This window comes from Mus caroli, unplaced genomic scaffold (genome assembly GCF_978045245.1).
Source record: "Mus caroli unplaced genomic scaffold, Mus_caroli_1 scaffold_7, whole genome shotgun sequence".
In the NCBI taxonomy this organism is placed as follows: Eukaryota; Metazoa; Chordata; class Mammalia; order Rodentia; family Muridae; genus Mus; species Mus caroli.
Window position 1 is genome coordinate 144,392,312 of NW_028227262.1, and position 22,686 is coordinate 144,414,997.

Below are 22,686 nucleotides of genomic sequence, written 5' to 3' on the forward strand. Positions count from 1 at the left end.
GAAAGCCACTGTGTCCCTGCAAGGGTCCATCTTCTCAGAGCAACCTGTGAGGTGGGAGAGGTGGGAACTGAGCTTTTAAATGCATCCAAAGGGATAATTATGTCTTACTTTGTCCTAAAACCTACACAATTTGCCTTTCCAAGAGTGTGTTCACGGGGCTGGTGAGATGGCTCAGTGGGTAAGAGCACCCGACTGCTCTTCCGAAGGTCCAGAGTTCAAATCCCAGCAACCACATGGTGGCTCACAACCATCCGCAACGAGATCTGGTGCCCTCTTCTGGAGTGTCTGAAGACAGCTACAGTGTACTTACATATAACAAATAAATCTTTAAAAAAAAAAAAAGAGTGTGTTCACAAGGTCACAGCAGGTCAAAACACACACACAAGAAGGCAAAGGAGAAAATTTTAAAGTATAGCCTTGTGCTCTCTGGGGATAGTCTCGATTCTCCAAGAAAGAAGTATTAGGTAAATACTATATATAAGCAAATACTAAATATAAAAGCTATTGGAGGTCTTTATTTCAGTCTAATCTGAACTGGACCCCAACAAACCAGAGTAAGAATTAAAATGCAGTCATCATTGCTAACATTCAGAATTCCAGAACCAAATGCTATCAGACATTTGGAAGAAATCAGGAAACTGGTAGCAGTGAAATGTCACAAACAGCTCAGCTTCTGCAGCATTATGAGTTCTTACACGCTTCTCTTTACACAAAGGAGAGGCACTGTGTTAGTCAGATGTTAACTATATTACCGACTGACTGATTTATCTCCCTGTCCACCTTCCTGAAAAAGCTGCTTCCAGATGACCCACCTGTTTCTCTTCTCTGTTTCTTTTTTCTGTTTCTGCTCGCTAAGTCTTTGTCTATAAAGCCAAGCACTGCCCAGCTGGTTGGAGCGCTACCAGCGCTATATGGGATAAAATGTTGAAAGATTCTGAAATTGCAAAACACAGCCAATCAGGAGCTTTATACTTATTATTTTCCTTTTGCAAAGTATAAAATTTCCCAAACATATCCAACCAAAGAACTCAGTTTTCAGTGCTAAGGATCAATGCCACATACACAACATACATGATCTACGAGCCTGTATCTCTATTTCCTAAAGTTGAATTCTGCTCAAACTTTTAAAATACAGTGTTCTTATATATTGCTTATCAAAAAATTATATTGAGGCTGAAGAAGGGCCTCCGTGGTTAAGAGCGCTTGCTTATTTCTCCAGGGGGCCAGGCCTTGTTTCCCAGCACACATACTGAGTGGCTCTAACACCAGGTCCAGGGGAATTCATACCTCTGGTCTCCTTGGGCACAAAGCTTCACCAACCCACACAAACACGTGAATTTTTAAATGAATAAACATTTAAACAAGTATATTCATTGTTCCAGAAACAGGAATACCTGGGGCTAAAGGTCAAGTATGAGCGTCTGCCCACAAGCCTGATGCCCCAAGTCAGAGCCCAGTGGACAGAGAATGTCAACTGCAGAGAGTTGTTCTGCGGCAGGCATCTGCCTACACCATTCCCTCACACATAGTGGTCATTTTTAAAAAAAAAATAATTTGTTAAAAAAAAAATTTTAAGTAACTTACAAAATTGGAGAAAGTGCCTTCAAACTCACAGCTAATAGACTGCACGACACACAAGTTCACTGTCCTGTGAATCGCTGATTAGAGTTGTTATGACATAATTTCCTAACCCCACTAAATCTGTCCTAAATTCAAAGGCCAAATCTTATTGACAAAAAAAAAAAAAGTTGGAAAAACATTCATTTCTGTAAACCCAAGAGGACGACTTGAATAATAAAATGCAGGCTAGATTTGAGCAGAAGATGAAAGGCACTCAATTTCCCACTACAGTCAGGGATCCTTGAAAGGTCTCCTTAAGGGGGGTCAACAAAGTCTGTCATGCTCTCAGTGAGGCCCTAACATCGAATCATTAAGAGTAAGCTGTTGTGACTCAGTTGTGCTTCTGAGCAGTCAGCAAGGCTGATAGAAGGAAACATAATGGACCTCTGACCCACAGTTCTTCTCAGGACGGAGACTAGACCCAGAAAAAGGCCACACTGTTGCCCAGCAGGATTCTACATTCGGATTATTCATGGGCCACATCCTAATTTACTTGAGTCTTATGGAGCGGACACCCTGCTTCTAGTCTTCCATGGAAAGCATTTGATATAAATTCTCAGAGGCTAACCTAAGTAAACATTCTCGAGAAAAAAAATGTAAATATTCTTTATTTTATTTATACTTTATGTATTCCAAATTGATTGCGTTATCTCAAGGCAGTCGAACAAAACTTTGAGTTAAAAGCATTAAAAATATTTTCTAGCAGGATAAGGTGCCACACCCCTGGAGACATTTAAGTGAACGGCAAGTCCGAGCCTCGTCCAGGATATATATATACAAGGCAGTGGGGAGATGGGGGTGACTCTTATCATGAAGGGCCTCCTCTGTAGCCAGATCTTTACACAAGTACACAGGTAGGCTCAAAACAGCCCGAGCAGACCGTGAACCGATCACCAGCCTGCTGGCTCAATTCTCCAGGTCAGGCTGTGTGGGTTGCCAGTGCTGAAGAATGGCTCCCTTGAATAACGATCAAGTGATCCTTTCTATATCACACCCCTCAGGATGCCTTCAAATAGTCCATCAAGGTAAAATTCAGCCCTTTGTATCTTTATCATTAAATATGATCTTCCCCATACAAACATTTGTCCAGCAACAAGGAAAAGGCCCTGTTTCTTGAGGTAAAGACCACGGGTTCTTGGCATCCAAAATGCTTAGCCGTCTTCTTCGGCACAGTGGAACTATGTCTGCACATGGCTGGGGCGAGAAGAGAATGCCTCCCACTCCCCTTCTATTCTCAACTCTGCCTGTCTACCTAAGCTCACTCATGACTTAAGCACTCTGATACATTCATGCTTCAGTGGCATTTCTGCAAATAGTTCAGAATATTTTAACTTTACTTTGCTCGTATTTCTGAATTTCCAGAGGAGAAGGCTTAGCTAAAAACCGAACTATAATAAATTCATCTGGGTTAAGCTCCTTTTAAATTTGCACATTTCAAGTGGAATCATGGCAAACTATATCTGTTTTGCAGTTTACTAATATATCTGTCTTTAAAACACGAACATTCTCCTGGATGATGCAAAACACTAAGTCTATGATTGACTCGTGTGTGTGTGTGTGTGTAGGTGCATACCACTGCATTCAACAACAAAATCTTGATGCCTGTACCTGTGTTTACTTTTAGACAAGGTAAATTTTGTCCTGACTTTAAGTCCCGTCCCATTTAGAATGGCACTGTGTCGGTTAGTTCTGTTCTATGGATGTACACTGCAGTCCTGACCACCAGCTTCACAGCAGGCATATGACAGCACTCACACGGGAAATTAATTAACAAGTAGATGGGTAAAGCCCTGTCACCTCTCCTCATAGACAAGTCACAGCACCTGGAGTTAAATCTCTTCGTATAGAAGCAGCAGCAAACAGGGACTGACAAGATGGCTTCGTGGAGGGAGGGACCTGCCACCAAGCCAGACCACTTGAGCTCAGTCCTTGGACTCCACACGCTAGGAGAGAATGAACGCCCACAAGTTGTTCTCTGTCTTCTGGACATACACAAGCCCATGACAAACACACGCATTCACAATTTGACAAGGTAGCATAACATTAAAAAACAAAACAAAACACATGTAACTAGTTATCCCCGGTGACTATAAAGTCATAAAAAGTCATGATGTGTGGTACCACAGCCATGTCCTTTCTCTTCCGGTCCTCCGCTCCTATTCGTAAGTTCAAACACAAATACAGGGTCTACAGAGTCTCCCAGTCCTAACATAGGCATAATTTTAACTTCAAGAATTCTCCTCAGAGTGTCTGCAGAGCACTGCTATGGTTACAGTGACTTCACACCGCAAAGCAAGTACTGTGAAGCTGAGCACACGGACACAGGCCGACCGCCAGACTGCATCAGGCAAGCAGCCGAGACAGGACTGCCATAGTTAGAGGTCAGCCTTGGCTACACAGTGGTCATCAGACAAGGCAAGGCTGTATTTAAAAAAAAAAAAAATCAAATCAAATAAATAGATTGAAATTTAAAATACAAAATAAGTCTGACAAAGATGGTCTGGCTGTCCATGCCTGTGATCACAGCTCTTGGAGGAAAAGGAGAAGTTAAAAGTTTTTATCAGCTTTACACAGAACAAATCCAAGGTTAGCCTGGGTGGCTACGGCTGCTGCTCACAGGAGGCAGTATGGAGTCTGTGATTTCTCAGATGGGAAGCAGCGGGGTCTGGGATGGCTGCTGTGGGTCCCAATCTCCTGTGTACGCATATGCCACTGGGTACAGCTGGGCATTGTGAAGAGGTCTAGGCTTCCCCTCTGGGCAACTATAGTCAGGCAGGAAGGGAAATGCTGGGGGTGAAACCTGGTTTGGTTCTGTGACTGCAGAGAGTAGGAGGGGCTAGGAGAGAAGGCCTTCTCGGGGAGATTGAGGCAAAGCTCTTTATGACAAAGGCCTCCCCCACTCCCCAGGTGATCCTTGATGGAAAGAAGGTCCTTGCTTGTCCAAACTGGTTTCTTGATGGTGGGTGTAAATGCATACATCTTATTCAAGGTGAACTAGGGATTAAATACCTTTTGCGGGAAGGGATGCCCAGGAAGGGAAGCTCATTGGCTAAACACACTCAGGGCCTATGTAGATCCCTCATTAGCATGGAGAACTCTAGGTGTTTATGCTACATGTATAACTGCCATGGTACTCGAAGTGCAATGTCAGGATTGTGTGTTCCAGAGCTTGGCAGGAGCTCACTCCACTCCTGCTCTTCTCACTTCTGAGATTGCACCAGGATTTGAGCTTGTTCAACCTTACCAGTTCTTCTGTCTGGTGGCACAGTCCACTTGCCTCACAGGCTAATAAGAATCTGTTTAAATAATAATAATAAGTATGACAAGTCATGCAGCACATTAAGAGTTCTACAATAAAAGCTCAAATTTTTAAATCTAGAATACTTCTCAATATGAAGACCACCTAAGGCAGCTTTCATTTTAAAGAATCCAGATATGGAGTTGATATCAATTCACTCTTTTTGAGATATATATTATATCAAGAACAATGTAACCAAGTAAAACTAAAGGACCTGTTAGTTGGTAAGCTGCATTGTTTGTTTGTTTGTTTGTTTTCAAGACAGGGTTTCTCTGTATAGCCCTGTCTGTCGTGGAACTCACTTTGTAGACCAGGCTGGCCTCGAACTCAGAAATCCGCCTGCCTCTGTCTCCCGAGTGCTGGGACTAAAGGCATGTGCCACCACGCCCGGCTCAAGCAATTTGTTTTAAACAACAAAAATGATCACTGTTCTTTCAAAGGATTACTATCATCGAAACATTTACTGGTGAGCACACCTCCTGGTGTCAATTAGGAGTCATCGAGATGGGCGTGACATGCGTGTCACCCTCCCATCAGGAGCTAAGGCAGGATGATGGGGTGTGTAAGGCAGAGAAGAAAGAGACAGACAGAAGCTGGGTAGAGAAACAACATTGGCTCACAGCCATCGCTCTAAGGGTTTGTGCATGCTCGTGACCGGTCTCGCCTCTATGGAGAGGAAAGGGCAACGTTGGCTCACACCCATCGCTCTAAGGGTTTGTGCATGCTCGTGACCGGTCTCGCCTCTATGGAGAGGAAAGGGCAACATTGGCTCACAGCCATCGCTCTAAGGGTTTGCGCATGCTCGTGACCGGTCTCGCCTCTATGGAGAGGAAAGGGAAACGCGCTTCGGAGGGGGACACGCAAATGAAAGAGAAAAGCGTACAGGTGACCATGCAAAGAAATCCCGTGGAAGGCCCTGTCAGCACCTCTGTGTGCATACACTAAGCATGTGACAGAGGCGAGCACAAAGCGTGCTCTCAGGTCTCTGCTTCCCAGCCTGTCAATAACTTGGGCGCTGCCCCAAGTCTCTATGTTAAGTCCAGATTTAATATAGTGCAGGAGTCCTCTCTGACTCTCAGCATGCCTGCTCCTCCCTGCTGGTTCCGGATGACAGGTATTTCTTTCCCTGCCTTCATCCACCCATTTTCACCAATCCCTCACTGCTGGTTCTGGATGACAGGTATTCTCTCCCTGTTTCCATCCACCCATTTTCTCCAATCCCTCACTTCACTGAACTACCAATGTACTAGCACAGTAGTTAAGCCTTTGTATTTCTCAAAAATATTTCCAGCCTCTTGTTCTAAACTGTCTTTGAAGGATATTTTTCTGAAATCAACTGTTCGTAGCTATTTTTACTTACAAATGAGGATGTGGCTCACTGGTAAGTACTTACTTAGCAAACTCAAAGCCCTTCCAGAACCGAAAAATACCCCGCCATTAAAAGTCTATTTGATACAAATAGCTCTTCTCCCCAACTATCTAATCCAGTCTGCCCTAGCTTATTCTTCCGTGGTCTAAACTCGAGTTCTTAGAAACATTGCACAGTACGGCCTGCTAACTTGGACTTGTGCCTGCCTAGCTCACATGTATCCCAGACAGCCCATCTTCCAGTCTCTATCATTGTGGTTTCTAATTCCAGTCACACCTATCCACATTCAAAACCTGCAGAGTCAATGAAACATTTTCATGAAAGTGGGAAAGTACTGCTTAGTCCAACACAAAGGACCTTTCCCAGTCTGCCTTGGCCTATGAGCAATGCTAGAATCCTCAGATCTTCAAAGACATCACACCCCCACCTCTCTGAGCTCTTCTGCTGTGTGGCACACCTGTCTCTGTAGCTGCTAAAACTTACTGAATCTTTAAAACAGAGCCTCTCCTCCTCCCCAGCTTTCTCCAGCCCACCTGGTGCCCTTGCTCTGCCTTCCAGGAAGCTGTGCAGAGCTCCATCAACACACTGCTCTCTAACTTGGCTGAAGAGCTCACCTCTCCCACAGAGATTTAGCTTCTTGCAAGGGCTGTGAGGGAACTGGTACAGTCCAGACCCTGGACAAGACAGTGGCCTCCCAACTGAAGCATTGTGGGTTGGGAACTTGTCAACTCATTGAAAAGGAGGGCTAGATTAGAGGAACACAGAAAAATGATTTTTAAATTTTTATAATATATTCAAGTAACCCAGGCCACATAGCGTGTATGACCTCAAACTCTTGATCTGCCAGATTCCATCACTCAAGCATCAGGATCGCAAGCACCCACCAACATACCAATCTCAAAAGATTGTTTACAAAATTACCCAAAAGCTCTAGAGTGAAGCCAAACACTTCCAAGATCCATAGAAGGGAGTGAAGGCAAAGACAGAATCCAAAGTGAAGCTCCTCTCTGAGTGCTGAAAACAAAAGAAAGCTCAATGAGGCCTTTGGAGGAAAGTGCTTTGGTTTGTTTTGATTTGTTTGGTTTTCTTGAGACAGTGCCTCACTAGCCGGGGCTGCCCTCTAATCTCTGCTGTTCCTACACCCACTGCCTGATTTCAATTACAGTCTTTAATTAAATTTTCAATTATTTTCATTGTAAGAATACAAATATATTCACACATTTAAGTTATCAAAGTTGTGGCACGTTCCTGCAGGTTCTAGATACCTTTACAGCTTTTTGAGGCAGCCTCAATTTTCAGATTCTCTCAGGACTAATTACAAGCTTGAGTGATCACTCAAACCAGAAATAAAGTTTAGGCAAAATCAGTACCTCCCCTTCTTCCTTCACAACCATATCATACACAGCCATACGTTAATGACTATTCCTTTTACTTATGAACTATCATTACCTTACAGGGCCATAGAATGAGATTTCCCAAATGAAAGAGCACACAGCTTTAGTCAACCTATACCATGGCTAGAAAAGATTGCAAACCATAGTGGGACGGTTCAGCCTTCATTCTTTGACGCTAACTTGAAAGATGTTGCCTATAAATAAATCATACAACCAGGGTACATGACAAATACTTTTAGAATCTGTCACGGTGTGAGTATGCTTAGCCCAGGAAGTGGCACTATTTGGAGGTGTGACCTTGTTGGAGTGGATGTGTCACTGTAGGCATGGGCTTTAAGACCCTCATCCTAGCTGCCTGGAAGCTAGTCTTCTCCTAGTAGCCTTCAGATGAAGATGTAGATATCTCAGCTCCTCCTACACCGCACCTGCCTGGATGATGCCATGTTCCTACCTTGATGATACTGGACTGAACCTATGGCCGTAAGCCCGCCCCAATTAAATGTTGTCCCTTATACGAGTTGCTTTGGTCATGGTGTCTGTTCACAGCAGTAAAACCCTAACTAAGACATAAGTATTCCAGTGGGGGAGGGGAGAGTAACTGATACAGACTGTGAGCCTACAGTGAGTCTTTTTTTTTTTTTTGGCACACTGCAGAACAAACCAAGTTCCAACCATAAGTGTGTAAACAAACTTACAAAAACCACAGAACAAGGCCCTGCCAGCAGCACTAGGGAGGAGAGGCCAGCACCATGTGATCTCAGGAATCAGAGACTAGAAGTATAGTGAAAGTCTGGAATGGTGCACAGGGGCTCACCGCTCACTAGGATTTGGTTTCAAACATATGATCTTGCACTAGGACATATGGGGAAGCTCCCTTACTTAGTCAGTTTTTCCAAGAATAAATGACAATAGAACAATTCTCTTAAAGACACATGGGAGGTATATATGGTTATTCCTGGAATGGTTCTTCAGAGCAGAGATCATACAACAGACTGATGGTTAGATGCATGCTTGAAACTTGATTCCTTAGTGTTTGGTCAAACATCAGTCCATTGTTCTCCATGTTTCTGTAGTAGTATACTCACTTCATTTTACTCACATAGGTCTTTGAGGCAGGGTCTCATGTAAGTCCATGCTGACTTCAAACTCATTATATAGCCAAGGATGGCCCTGAACTCCTCCTGACCATCCTGCCTCTACCTCCCCAGGACTGAGATTATATACATTTGCTGCCATGCCTGAATGTGACAGTGTTTTGGGTAAGAGTTCCTTCTGAAATGGCTCCTCCACCTAGTTGAAAACCCTGAACACTAGAATGATACTTCACTTGCCCCAGGCAACAACGAATTAGGCAGCCAAAGGTTTTTAAACTTCAAGGCAACATCAAATCTTTAGTGTAGACACCCATCCTGCACAATGAGTTGCCAATCTCTACAATCATGTCAACGAGCTAATTTTCTATAGTAAGATTCTCTGTGCATTCATGAGTGTGTGTGCGTGTGAGATGAGTGTGCTTATGGGTACGAAAGTGTCCTATTGGTTCTGTTGCTCTGATGAATTCAAAGTAGTCACTTAACTAAATATTAAATATAGAATGTGATGCCTTCAAAAATACCCATGTTTTTAATTTTTTAAGAATTTTTTGTTGCTTTTTGTTTTGTCTTTGCTTTGTTTTCTTTAATGCAGGTTTATTTCCATCTTCCTCTAATATAAAGAAGAGATTCTGTTGATTCCACCTGATCAACCAGCATCAATGTGTTCCTCTCTAGACTTCAGGTAAGAATTTCTATAACAAGAGCCAAAATCTGGTTACTCCAAACTGAAGCTCCTGAAGGTACTTCATCTGCAAATGGTCCATCTCCTGGGGATGCTGCCACTCCCTGCAGGAGTACTCACTACTCAGAGAGGGAGCTCGCAGTACAAAGTTCTGCAGGCATCACAGCCTCCAAGGAAAACTGAAGGCTCTGCTCGACTTAGCATGTGCATAATTAACTAAGAGAGATCGCCAGCTCAGACCACTATAGAGTAGAAATGTATAGAAATTTATTCAAAATTATAATCAGGGAAAATAATTTATTCATTGAATTTACAGACTTTTCCCAATTTACTCATTTTTCTAGAAAGAAATCCTTGGATGTTGTATATTTGGCGCTTCCTCTTTCTAAAGGAAGAGGTCCTTACAATTATAAGTACATCGAATCAGTGAAGAATCACTACCACTGCACTCGGGAGGCAGAGGCAGGCGTATTTCTGAGTTCAAGGCCAGCCTGGTTTACAAAGTGAGTTCCAGGAAAGCCAGGGCTACCCAGAGAAACCCTGTCTCGAAAAACCAAAAAAAAAAAAAAAAAGAGAGAATCACTACCACCAACACAGAACCCCATGATACTAACGGAAGTTACTAGTCATGTTTAGGAAAGCTTAAGTACACCTAGTCAAAGTGATAATAAAATTTCTGATTACACAGTAAGATGACTTAACTCGAGCTTCACTAGAACTCATGAGATGCCATATTACTTGAAATTCTAGGATCAGAATGACCAGCTAATCTAATTATACCCAAGGCAACACTTTGAAGTTTGTAATTTCACAGCTCTGCTACACCACAAATATTTGTTTCTCATCATCTATATGCTGAAACATTATTTGCTAAACGTTTTCAAAGGTGGAAGCTGTCCAATACGTGAAAGGAAATGACCTTCTGACCACAACTAAAAATACTGTATATTACTATACAGTCCACTCATACATCAAACGGATCTCCTCGTAGCCAATACTTTTGTTAGGAACAACAGGAAACTACATATTGGCTGGCGTTGTGGGACAGGAAACATGGTCAAAAGGACCTTGTGGAAGCCTAGACTACAAAATCCTGTTTTCAACTAATTGTGATTCTTTTCCACAAGGCTATGTGTAAGCAAGACACTGAGGTAGACATCTCCAGTCACTTTTCTAGACAGGAAGGTCACTGAGCTCAGTGACCCTGCAGGTCAACACATATGAACTACCACGGGAGCACTGTCAGGGAGCACCCATGAACTCACACAAGAGCACTGTCAGGCTCTCATCAAACAAATGTTTATTGTCTTTAGTTAAGATTCTTCATTAAGATTTGCTGCATTTTGGGCTGGAGGGATGGCCCCATGGTTAAGATCACCAACTGCTCTTCCAGAGGTCCTGAGTTCAATTCTCAGCAACCACATCTCTAACCAACCATCTGTAATGGGATCCGATGCAGTATTCTGGTGTGTGTCTTAAGACAGCAACTCATATAAATAAAATAAATAAATCTTTTTTTAAAAAAACGTATAAAAAAGATTTGCTGCATTTCAAATCTAATATAGCTGATTTCCAAAACAATGTTTTAAATGACACATCAGAATATCTTTGCATAATACCTGAACTCAAGAAAAACATCTTTATGTCTATAGAAATGGTATTGTCACCACTTAAAACATACTAGAAATTTTCCCCTTCATACCTGAAAATCCTGGGAACAGAAGTGGGATCAACTTAACCAAATATTAAATATGATAAACTTGGACAAAGGATACAGCAGAATAGTAGAGGCCCTCACTATAGGTCCAAATACTTAGCACGACATCAAACAGACGGAATGAATTTAGCTGGATGCTGTAACCCACACTCGTAACCTCAGCGAGCAGTAATTGTTTTCCAGAGAGAAGTTAAAACGTTAAGCCTTGCATCTGATAGTGTTGCTTTGGAATGAGGACACATACAACTACGTAAGTATAGCTTGAGGCAGGAGGACTGTGAGTTTGAGCTCAATCTGTGGTACATCATAAGTGTACCAATTTTCTTAACACCTTCAACCACAGATGTTCTCTGTGATATGTTCTCCAAAATTATACTAAACATTAACTATTTGAACTAAAGGAAGGAAGGAAGGAAGGAAGGAAGGAAGGAAGGAAGGAAGGAAGGAAGGAAGGAAGTCTGTTGATAAGATGGCTCAGTATTAAAGGCACGTGTTGCCAAACGATCTGCGCTCCATTTCTGGGACCTCCATAGCAGGAAAGAATGACTCCCAGAAATCATCATCCGACCTTCACATGCACCATGGCATGCAACACACCTATGCAAAATATACATATACATATAATTCAAGTAATTTAAATATGTTAGATTACTTTTGTCAACGTCTTTAAATTGTTACTGCTGATCCAGTTGCGTCCATCCACCTATCACCATTTTCTATGAAATAAGTTTTCTGTTTGGGAGGGGAATTTTATGTGTATGAAGCGAAGTTGGTTCTTTCCTCCCGTCTCTGTGTGGGTTCCAGAAATGAAACCCAGATCTTCAGGTTTAAATGATAACCTCTTTAACCTGCCGCTCAATCTCACTGGACCCTGTTTGTTTTTGAGAGGATCTGAAGTAGCGTAGGTTGGCCTAAACACGATTGATGAGATTGAACTTGTGATCTTCCTGCTGCCCCACCACCAGAGTGCTGGAGATCACTGGCCTGTATCACATGCTTATGTCTGAGCCCAGGGATCATAGATGCCCAACAAGCACTGGCAACAGCCCATTCCTTGTAAGAGGAGCGTATACTCATTACTGAAATTTTGCTAAGTCTAGAAAAGCATAAGCCATTTCTGAGCATCACCGATACCCTGTCCACCCACCTTTATCCTCTCCACCGCCATATCAGAGGTTACGCTTTGATCTACATGCGTACAATCTTGGATCTAGATGCATTTATTTCAAAAGTAAAAGTGTTTGTAAAACTCCAGGCTATGTATGTAAGGATCCTGCCTGTCGTGAAATCATCCTCATTCTGAAATCATCTTAGAAAACACGAGAGATGGCTCAGCAAGTAGGAGCCCTTACATATCTTGCAAAGGACTTGGGTGTGATTCTCAGCACCCACATATCAGCTCAAAACTGTTTGCAGCTCCAATTCCAAGGGATCTGATGTCCTCCTCTAGCCTTTGTGGTCACCAGGCATGGCTGTGGTACACAGACATATGCTCAGACAGGAACATACATATGCATTAAATAAATAAATAAATGGATGATTTGAAACCCTATACAGACGTCATGAGCTGCACAGCACTCTCCTCTAAGGCACTGCCATCATGACAAATTCAACCATTCCCCTTTTACTGGAACTGTAAATTACTTTACTTTCTACTAACACAAATAGCAATGTAATCCTTACAAACATTACTAACCCAAAAGGCAGTAAACAGAAAAGGTTGACAGGTGAGAAATCAAGCTTATATAGGGGATGTGATTCAGTAGGAGAGTATTATGTAGTCTAACTAAGACTTGGAGTTCAATAGTCAGCTCCTGAAAAAGTCAATTACAAACACATGAAAGATTGCACCTTCACCAGGTAATAAGCACAGTATACAGAAATTATGAGTAGCAGTATTGGCTACCTACAGATATTTCTAAAATAATGTTTGGTATTGGCGTGCAAAAAGTATCCCACCTTGAGGGACTACACCCCCTGAAACTGTGTGCCAAAATCCTTTCTTAAATTGCTTCTGTTAGGCTGGGCAGTGGTGGTGCACGCCTTTAATCCCAGCACTTGGAAGGCAGAGGCAGGCGGATTTCTGAGTTCGAGGCCAGCCTGGTCTACAGAATGAGTTCCAGGACAGCCAGGGCTACACAGAGAAACCCTGTCTCAAAAAACAAAACAAAAAAAAAGTTGCTTCTGTTAGGTATTGATCTTAGCTGTGAGAAAATGCCTACTATATAACTATATTATCACACATTTCATTTCTAGTCCAGAGGTGTTTTTTGTTTATTTGTTTCTTTGCTTGTTTGTTTGGTTGGTTGGTTTTTTTTTTGAGGCAAAGTGTTGATATATAGCCCAGGCTAACCTCCTACTCTCCATTCTCCTGCCTTCCTGCCAGCCTCAGCCTTTCTTTGTTATTACAGGTGATGTTGATGATGATGATGTTAGTGATGTTTTTGTTTGAGACAAAGCCTCACAGAGCACACTACCTTAATTATGTTGCTGAAGGTGAGTTTAAATACCTAATCCGCCAGCCTCTACTTCCCAAGCGCTAAGATTATCAGGCCTGTGTTAAAGTGTCAAGCAGCTAGTCTTATTTTGTAAGGCTAATTTGCATTTGTTTTAAGGTCCACAGCTCAATGTTAAAGTTTCTAAGAGAAAATGGGTACTTTCTCCGTGGGAAAAGTACGAAGTCCTGTGTGTCTTACTGACATGAACACAGCCATGTCAAGATCCTCAGTGCCTCAGACCCATGAAAATGGCAAGGCCTTTTCCAGGTCCAAGTACAGAATTGACACTGCATGCAGACTGCCAGGACTCCAACTTGCGACTGCTCTCTTACCAAGGCCTCCTACGGAGATTAGCTACCCTATCCCCTTCCTCTTTTGTTCCTGCTGACAAATGGTTTTCAGGACCATTGCTGGTACCCTTCCCCCAGGGGGCAGGACCCATCTGACACCAGCTTTCTGTATCTGTGCTGTCACTCAGTCAACCCAGTCAGTTGAGTCAGCACATTATATAAAACTTAGTGTGTAACTTATCCCCCATCCATCCATAAATATATAGGGAATAGTTCTAACACTACATACACAGTTTTAAAAATATATTAAGTAAGCAAACAAAATTTTCTTTTGGGAAATAAAATTTCTGAGTATATTTACACGTGAGGTATTTAATTTCTTTGTACAGACTGGTACTTGAGAAAGAAATAGTTAGGCTGAGAATTTAGGAACTGTGCAAAGGAAAACTTATCAATACTTCAATCACTCTGAACTCTGCTATGAAGCTATTTCCAGAACAGAAGTGAGTGGAAGCAATTAGCATGTCAGCCATTAGAGTACCCAGAAGCCTCTCGTTCTTCTTCGTTCTTCAGCAGGGGTTTAACATATACTCAACCCTTACTTTCAAAAGACACACTGCTCTCAAATCCACTCTATTAAGATGACTTCCTTTCGTTTAATATTTTAACCACTTTTAAGATTTCAGTAGGAGCCATGGTACAAATGAGATACAGGAGCTATATAATATGTTACTCATATTAACAGTTTAACAAAAAGTTATCTTCAGAATTTCTCTTTCAAATAATGGCACAAGCATGCATGATTACCGTCCAGTACAATTATGTCTAAGATACAGCCAGAGAATTACAACCATCTAGCATAACCAGATATCTTAGCCAGCCACAAATTAGCCAGCCTCAATCACAGCGAGAAAGCCAAAGGCTCTGTCCAAGTCTGCCTACTACCAAGTTAATTCTCAGCATCTAAGTAAAGACTGAAATTTGCCCATAAGCAATCGCAATCAACAACAACAAAAGACACTGAAAGCAAAGTCAAAACCTAGTAGGTAAGAAACAACCTTGACATCGTTAGACCTTTTCTTTTTTTCTTTTTTCTTTTTTTCTTTTTGTTTGTTTTTTTTTGTTTGTTTGTTTGTTTTAGGGGGGTGTTGTTGTTGTTGTTGGAGACAAGGTTTCTCTGTATAGCCTTGGCTGTCCTGGAACTCACTTTGTAGACCAAGCTGGCCTCGAACTCAGAAATCTGCCTGCCTCTGCCTCCCGAGTGCTGGGATTAAAGGCGTGCGCCACCACCACGCCTAGCGGGCTTTTTCTAAAAATATAAAAATAAAAATAAAAAATTTAAAAAGCACTCAACGTAATAATGGAAACGGATATTAGCATAAGCAGTCCTTTCTGAAAATTGTGTGAATGACAGTTCTGGCTCACCACAGACCTTTAGAACACAGGCAGGGAGAACTGGGGCAAAAGTTTAGTCCCAGCAACTGGGAGGCAGAAGGAGAAGGATCACTCCAAAATGGAGGCCAACCCGGTCTACACTGGAAGTTCCAAAGTATAGGAAGCTAACAAGCAACACCTTGCCTTGAAACACCTCCCTAACAGGGAAGTGCACTGTCCCAAGCAAGCAAGCTATCCCAGTGTCCGTCTGTCGTCATATGATCCTAGGCTCCTCCATTCGCCTTGCATTCTGCTCCTTCCGAGGTCTGGAAGCTTTGTCTGGTGAGACATCATTAAAAGGAAGCACCTGTCTTCCTCTGTCTTTGCTGTCAGATTTCCCTGTCGCCTGCCAGTGTCTCTCAACTTAAGAGACATATTCACTGCATCACCTACATGCTCTTAAAAGCTTCACTCCGGGCTGGTGAGATGGCTCAGTGGGTAAGAGCACCCGTCTGCTCTTCCGAAGGTCCAAAGTTCAAATCCCAGCAACCACATGGTGGCTCACAACCATCCGTAATGAGATCTGACTCCCTCTTCTGGAGTGTCTGAAGACAGCTACAGTGTACTTATATATAATAAAAATAAATAAATCTTTAAAAAAAAAAAAAAAAAAAAGCTTCACTCCGATTCCGTGGGCATGAGATGTCCAGAAGAGGCAAAGCCACAGAGACAGGAACTAGATTACTGTCTGCCACAGGATGTAGGAAGAGAAACTGGGCATGATCATTAACAAACAGGCTGGGAGCTTTTTGGCTGGGTGATGGAAACATTCTAGAATTAGATACTAGTGATGGTTAGACCACCCAGTGAAAATGAACAGTATACTAGAAATAGTGTACTTTTCGATTGTTTAATTTTATTTCAATACAAAATGGTAGATCATCATTGAATATTCAAAAACAGTGCATAGCTACCTAGCATGCCCTTCCCTTTAACTCTCCTTTTTCCTTCCAAACAATACACTCCCCATAAGGATATTATCCGAGCAGAAACATAAAGGCCACCTTTCAGCAAATCGCTGCTGCCAGTTGCTTCCTTCAGTGAGGAGGAAGTCACATTAGCTTGCTTTCAGTGTTGCCAACATGAAGAGCTTGTTGATGGGGAAGCGTAAGAACGGACCAGGAAGAGAATTATGAAGCAGAATAAAAGAAACGAATTGTTTTCTGAGGTTTGTTTGTTTGCTCAGAATTTAATTGGCTTTCTGAACAAATCCCTAAGCTACTGTTTTGGGTATAGTAATGAAGATGTTAGGAAAAAAAAATCAAATGCAAAGATTTAAATCAAATTACTCCATATTAGCAGATTGTTGGGTTAATGAGGTAAGTTATATATGAACATTAACAATTATCCCCCTGCCCCAAAACTCGCCATCTTACTTTGAAAGCTCATGAATCCAGCAACCTGTGTTCTTGTAAGGAAGTTTAGTGCAAAGACAAGATAGTTATCCTGAGCAAAATCTTCAAAATTTGGTACAAAACGCAAGGAAATATCAAATATGATTTGCTATAGGAAAAAAAATCTCTTTATAAACAAATGATAAGTGTTCAGTGATCAAGAACCAAGCATATAGTGTATAGCCTTAAATTTTAGGCAAGGGACTGATTTTGCATGTATTATTCGATTCTGCAGAATATATTCAATTAGTTGACATTTTTCATTTGTTTCATTATGAACCATAGGTTACAAAACGTCAAAACATAAGAGGAAATCCAATTTCAATGTTATGCTTTCAAAGTAATCCAAATAAAAACAAGACAGTGATGATGACAATGCTTATATTTTCCTCTAGAAGCGTATTGATTTAGATGCCCCCAAAAGAACGAAAGGAGTGGAACTTCTCAATCAACCAAAACCTTCCTTCCCCTCCTGTCTGTTTATAATAGAAGCTTCAGGAGGGGCGAGGCTGTGGTGTTTAATGACCCCAACTCCTGAATACAAACACCATAACCCACTTTGGCATCCAGAAACTGTGCCCTGGATAACTGCACACAACCCACTTAAGCAGCCCCACCCAGGGAGCAGACTGTTGATCATATTATGGCAGCTTCCCTGGGGAGCCAAACACTGTGCTTCACTCTGAAATCCAAAGAGGGGTCTGGGGAGCAAAACTGGCACAACTTAGGACCTTGTGAGAAATGCAGCACTGGTCGGATGGCGCACACCTGTAACCTCAGCACTCAAATAGCTGAGGCAGGAGGGCTGCCAAGAGTTCAAGACCACACTGGGTCACAAAACGTTTCATTGTCAATCAAGGAGGGCTACCTAGAGAAACTTTATCCCAAGAATAAAATAGGAAAAGAAAAGAAAATATAGACTCTCATTTTCCAGTCCTGATTTACTGTTCAATACGTTTACTATGGTATTTTAAACTATTAAATTCTATTATAGAAGTAGAGAAAACGTATGAGACTGAAGATTTGGTTCGGTGGTGGAGTAGTTCACTAGAATGCCTAAGCCCCAGACTCAATACCCAGCACTGCCTAACCCATCCCACCCCAGCCTGGGAAAAGAAAGAAAACAAGTGCAGTAGGTGAATGCCCTCAGGAGTGACATCAAACGTGGGAAGTAGCTTATGAGAAGAAAGAGCTACCACCGGCTTGGGGACGTACACATGATGAAAATGCAAACAGGTAGAGCAAAGGCAAAATTCAGTTTCGAAAACATACTTAAAACAGGTGAGTTAGTAATCACCCGTTATACAAACAGAATACACAGAAAATACGACAGAAGCCTGGGTGGTGGCCCACGCCTTTAATCCCAGCACTCGGGAGGCAGAGGCAGGCGGATTTCTGATTTCAAGGCCAGCCTGTTCTACAAAGTGAGTTCCAGGACAGCCAGGGCTACACAGAGAAACCCTGTCTCGAAAAACCAAAAAAAAAAAAAAAAAAGAAAGAAAGAGGGAAGGAGGGAGAGAGAGAAAGGGAGGGAGGGAGGGAGAGAGAGAGAGAGAGAGAGAGAAAGGAAGAAGGAGGCTGAAGGGACTGACACTTGAAGTCATCACTGTCACCTCTGGGCTGACAGCTGTGTCACCTCCCTATAAAGCTACTCACTTCAACACTTCAAATGGCCTTTCTCTGGAACTGCAGGGGATCGCCCTGAGGAAAGCAAATAAGACCTGTGGGTATCAGCAGACAAGCTCACAGAGCCACAGCATGTCAGTGTCTTCTTACTGACCAGCCCAGGCTCAATACACTGATACCCCGACATCAGCTCTGCTCCTCAGAGCCCCGCAATCAATGGAGGAAGGCTGCTGTGAAAGAGACCAACAAGGACAGTTTATGCTACACGGCAAGACTCAGAGAGAACCTCAAGTACTCTACCGCTGAGCTAAGTATCCAGCCCTTTGTGCCTCTCTTAAATGTATCAACCTACTTTAATGGCTTGCCTCTTGAATCTAAACCTGAGTCTTAAACTGAGTTGAGAAAACTGCAGATTCAATCATTGTAGCCTGGTTGCTGGCTGCCTTTGTTGAGTCCCCCTCTGCAATAGCTTGCCTGGCTGGCACCGTGCTCAGGATGGAATGACTGCATCAAGGTAGTTTCTCAGGGAACACCTACAGAAACAGAATCTGCATTTTAACAAGATCTCCAAGTGATTCATAAGCATATTACAGTTTAAGAAGCACTATTGAAACTAAAAGCCTCCACAGACACAAAAAGCTGGACCTCAGAACTCTGTTCTGAGTGTCCTTACTGAAAAAAATAAGCACTATATGCCCAGGACAGTGACTCTGAGCCCCCAGAAGGCAGAAAATATAAAGAAACATCCTCCAAGGCTTCCAAGGCCCCTCTGAACACTGAAAGAAGCGCCTCTGCCCTTGCCTATACTACTCTGACCACCAGGTCACAAAAGTGCAGCACAGTTTGAGAAACACTTGAAGCAGATAACACATCGCACCACAACATTAATTCTGCTATACTCATACTGAATGGGAGTTAAGAAAATCTTTTTCAGAGGACGCCATTTCAAGGATACAAACCTACAGAACATAAGGCTGCTAGTCATAGAAAGGGTTATTCACGGGTTCCTTAATGAGACTCAAGGAAGGTCACTAAACAGCAGATGAGACTGAAAGCCTTCTTAATGGGATCCCCACCTCCCACCATCCCCCTCTCTGTGACAGAGCCTCCCTTACTGGGAGGGCATGGGTTTTATTCATAGTCTTTCTGACACATACTAGAGCCTCAGTAAATGTTTTAAAACGATAGAAAAAATAGTGACAACGGCTACTCTCACTTGGCCTTGATTGACATTTGCTTTTATTAAATTCCTTGCTTTTAAATTTTTTCTGAAAATCAAAACATCATTCTACACCTTAAATTAATATTGGCCATAGCATTCTCTCAAAGTAAGGTTTGTACTTTCTATTAATAATCTTATTCTGATAGTCCATGACCTTATTAAAATCATCAACCTATACACTTAGAAACTGCTGTGCCTGTAAAAAGACAGGGAAACTCCACTAACTTCTGGCCAGCAATACAATGCTCTCTTTTGGAGGAGGACAGGGTACTGAAACAGTTTCTTACAATGTATCCCACGGTGGCCCTGAAGCTTCAATCCTCCTACTCCAGCCTTTCAAATCCTTAGAACACAGGCATGTGCCACCATGTCTCAATGTATGTTACCAATGTCAAATAACTAATAAATTTAAGGAATATGTTGCAGGAAAGGTCAACTATTATTGTTTGTTTGTTTGTTTGTTTGTTTGTTTTTCTGGGTCCAAATTTAAGACATCCTAAGATCTTGAACATTTACTGAATCTCTGTAAGAGGAGTGAGCTAGACTTTAGAAACAGTACCACACCACAAAGCTCCTGCCGGAGACAAATGAAGAGCTAAATATGTTGAGAATAGTTTACCTAGTTTAGAAAAATAAGGGATTGCCAAAACTACAAAGGTTGCAAACATTATTTCTGTAAAGAGTACACTTTCTGTTGCTTCTCAAAGAAAGAGTGTTTAAACAGCAAAGAAAAGTAGTTTAATCTTAACTTCCCATTGCCTAATTAAACCTTTACAAATATAATCGAGCACAGATAGTGGATGGGTGAACATATTCTGTTCCAAATAACCCATGGGATCCCTGTCATTCACTGCACATCAAGTACAGCCAGGAACTCAAACTCACGAGACATTTGGGCACAGTCTGTTACACTGTTTAACCTGAGTTTGTCGGAAATGAGATGTCCCAAGAGCTGACTACTAAGCCCCAGAAGGGCTAATCTTACAGAAAGGAGTATGGTCTGCAGCTAGCAGCACGACTAACACACAGATGCACCTACAAAAGCACTGGGTGAATTTTGTTTTTAAATTACCACCTCTGAGGGGAAAAAAATATTTTAAATTGGCGAATGAACCAATCTATCCCATCAGTAGAAAGCTGCTTACAAATGTCCATGTGTATCCACTTTCCTGTTAAACAAGGGAAGCAACAAGAAAGAGTAATTGTCCCGTTCATTGGACATAAAGGAGAGAAGAATGGCACTTGTGTTCGCAAACTTCATTCACTCCAACTAGTTAACAGGTCAGTGAAAGGCCAAGGCTCTCCTTTACTCTGATCTTCCAGGTTCTTTATGAAATGGGCCAAATGCACACATTCTCTTTTTCTATATTAAAACCAGTTTGATTGAAAGAGGCAACACACATATTATTTTAAACAATAGAAACAAGAAAGTCTGAATTTCAAATTTTCGTACCCAAAGAGCTGGCTTGCTCACACACGAAAACATACTTCAATGACAGGTCCTTTAAAATCCACCATGCTAACCACTGCGCAGTTATGGTCTGTGTATCACAAGACCCGAGACTCGCAGGCTAACAGGCTAGATGATAAACGTTTGTAATCTGCTATTCCCCTGCTTTAAGCAGTCAGGGGCCTGGATTAACAAACTCCTTGAAGAGTTATTTCAGCTATGTATCTCTTGTTCAGTTTAAAACAGTTTAATCTTACCAGTTTCTTCCTAAGGGAAAGAAAGATGATGTTCAAAGACAGTTAAATGGTAAGACCTGGGAGCTCACTGGACAGGATTAGGGAAAGGATATCTTTGAAGTTGGTGCCTAAAAATGAGAATAACACCCAAGATGGGGCAAACAGAGAGAATTAATACAAGAAGGCATTAAAACATCCAAGGACACAACTTATTTTCCAACTTAATTCATATCACTGATTCATTTTAACATCCAAGGACACAGGTTACTCTAAAACTAAATTCATATCTCTGGTTCATTGTAAACATAGATGAACTGCATGTGGTAATTCTGACCCAAAGTGCCCACCCTATACTAGTAACTCTGCCTTACTAACATCTATACAGAATTTCACAGGATTTTACTTTATTTCAAAATATCATTGCTTAGTCACAGCAGTGCCAGGCATTTCTGTGGAGATCCCACGTAAGTTCTCTACCTTCCAGCTTCATATGCAAGTCCATGGGTCGGAAATGACAATAGTCAGTGACTGTAAAGGTACACTATCAAATTCCAAATCTATCATCTGGGCATCATTTGTGCTAGAAAGTGATGTACACCTTTGCACCCCAACTCCCCGAAGTCCACACAGACATGATGCCAGAATCTAAGGGTCTGGCAAGTACACTCTGAAAAAGCACTCCAGGGGGTTCCAATGCTCGACCAACGGCCTCCAGACAGCATTGCCATTTTGCACTAAGGGCGTTCTGCCACTGGCTGCTAAGAGGCTTTCTGCTCCTCTCCTGGATCAAATGTTAGCTACTAAGCATCTCAATTCAACTGGCATTTAGCCGATATAGAAGAGGAAAAAATAATGCGACGAAGAGCAAGTCACTTACACTTCCCTTCACAAAATTTCACCATAAAACAACGTAACACATTCTGAAATTGAAGTTGTATATTGTCACAGCTTTGCAGACCAAGTACTTAAGTCAGCTGATATACTTCCATAAAGCAAATGTTCACAACCAAGTAGCCATGCAAAAAGGAAGAAAGAAAGTTCAGCAACATGATCCACTTACACTGAAGGGAGGACTCCAATACATTTAGCACGTAAATAAAACTTCAAGGCTAGCACAGATCACCCAGTGTATCTTATTTCCTGTCTTATAAAGCAGTCGGAAAGTGATTATTGACAGGTAATATTAAATCTTGTAAAAGCAGTTGTATTTCAACAATTCCTGCTGTTTGGTTCGTGTGTGTGTATGTGTGTGTGTTTGTGTGTGTTCCACCCCACTGGAATGTATCTCAAAAACTTGTTCACCTTTATGATTCCTCACTGGGGGTTTATACCCACAGACATCACATTAACAAATCAGACTGA

General features: G+C 41.9%; 1 protein-coding gene across 5 annotated transcripts in view; it reads right to left on the reverse strand.

The window, feature by feature from the left end:
- Positions 1-22,686, reverse strand: part of Ppp1r9a (protein phosphatase 1 regulatory subunit 9A) — a 269,586-nt gene that overhangs the window by 242,857 nt on the left and 4,043 nt on the right. The window lies entirely within an intron of this gene.